General features: G+C 32.9%; 1 pseudogene; it reads right to left on the reverse strand.

The window, feature by feature from the left end:
- Nucleotides 1–24: 24 nt before the first annotated feature.
- On the reverse strand, nucleotides 25–649 carry LOC127159626 (monocyte chemotactic protein 1B-like; annotated as a pseudogene).
- Nucleotides 650–2,013: the final 1,364 nt, after the last annotated feature.

Genomic DNA, 2,013 nt, shown 5'->3' on the forward strand with positions numbered 1-2,013 from the left:
TTTAAATAGAAACTGTAGCTTCGTTTAGACTGTGATTTTTAGAGTTTGTGCTGTGGATGCAGTTGTTGTTTCAATTTTTGTTTTTTTTTTGTCCACTTTATCAATATGGTGGTTCACCCAGGTGGTCTCTGGATCTACACAGAACTCCCTCCCTGCATTAGTTTTAAACCTGAGAGGAAAGACACAAAAATAAAAAAAAAAGAAGTTTGTTTAATGGAGTGTCTTGTTCAGATTGACTCTGCAGTTTGAAAATTAGATAATGTTGATGATACTCACACAATAGCACGTCTGGGACAGTTGCTGCTGGTTCAGTAGTAAGATGTCACTAGTTTCACAGGAATCTTCACATTAGAGAACAGACAGCACTTTGCTTGTGCTGCTTCAATTGCATCAGTAGCTGAAATATGGAGACATAAGACAAAAGTTTACAATTTGATCATGTCACTACATTTTAAATAACTAAATGCAACAAATGAAACTGCCATAAATAATCTGAAAGCAATACATTTTGTCTTCACTAAAAATTAAAAATGAAAGAGCGCTCACCACTAGTCATCTGCACAGAACAGAAGATCACCAGGAACAGCACAGACATCAGGCTTCTCATTCTTCAAGATGTTTCTTCACAATGACAGAAAGAATCTGTAGATGTTCTGTAGAGCTTGTAGATCTCAGAGCTGTTGTGTCCAGAATATCGTCTGAGCACCTTCTTATATACATAGTCGGAGACATATACCTCATAATGCCATTCATGTAAATTCATTTCTGATTATTAACATTGTAGAATGAAATTCATTTTTAGCACTTCCTTTTCCCTTTTCCATTTTCTGCTTTGTCGCTCATGTGAAACTGTGGCAAGTACTTTTCCTTCAGATTCACTGAAAACGTGCTTACGCAAAACAACGGACAGCTTCCTCTTTTCCAGGTCTGTCAAGCTCAGCATTAACCCAGTCAGCAAATTTCATTTGGTTCAGATCTTACCCAAATCAACAGCTAAATTGTGGCCTATATTAGAACTTATTTGCTGGCCCAGAACTGGTCCACGTCTTTTTAACCAGAACTGATCCAAAACAGTACCCGGAGTGAGTCAAATCATAAAAACAGAAATATGAACCTTATATGTTATTCTTGTATGGCTGAGTTCTGTAAAGGGCTGATACACCAAAAGCCATATTTATGCCAAACCTACTTTTTATTACACAGTAAATCATAAACACATTTATTCAGTAATTTTTTTTTTTGTTTTGTTTGTTTTTTTACAAAGGAATTTTAGTAACAAAAGTACAATACATACACTGTAAAAAACAATTTGTTGAGTCAACTTAAAATAATTTGTTACCTGGCTGCCTTAAAATTTTAAGTTCAGTCAACTCAAAAAACGTTTATTCAGCTTGAAATGTTAAGTTGTAGTAAGTGACAACTTAGATACTTGAGTTGATTAAACTTAAAATTTTAAGGCAGCTGGTTTACTTACCTTGCTTTTAAGTTTAACAAACCCAAATATCTAAGTTGTCACTTAGTACAACTTAACATTTCAAGTTGACAAAACTTATGTTGACTGAACTTAAAATTTTAAGGCAGCAGGGTAACAAGTTATTTTAAGCTGACTCAACAAATTGTGTTTTTTGTTTTTTAGAGTGATAACATAACAGCAAATGTTTCAAAAAAAATCAAATTGGTGAATAAATGTACAATGATTAATACTTTTAGTAAGTCTTTAGCTTCTCTAATAACAGGCTATTTTTAGATATAATACTTAATATGCATAATATGAATGAAAACATTAGGGGTGTAATGGTACACAAAAATAATGGTTCAGTACCTCAGTTCTGATGTCACAGTTTGATACATTTTTGGTACAGCAGTGGGAGAAAACATAAAATTGCTTTTGTTTTAATAAACACTGGTTTACTGAACAATTTGTGGCTCTGTCTTTAAATAAATTAAATTATAATTACAATTTTCTTAAGGATTAAAAAAATCTACCTCAGCTAATGATATAAAAAGAGAGCC

The sequence above is a fragment of the Labeo rohita genome, unplaced genomic scaffold (assembly GCF_022985175.1).
Source record: "Labeo rohita strain BAU-BD-2019 unplaced genomic scaffold, IGBB_LRoh.1.0 scaffold_2374, whole genome shotgun sequence".
Lineage (NCBI taxonomy): Eukaryota > Metazoa > Chordata > Actinopteri > Cypriniformes > Cyprinidae > Labeo > Labeo rohita.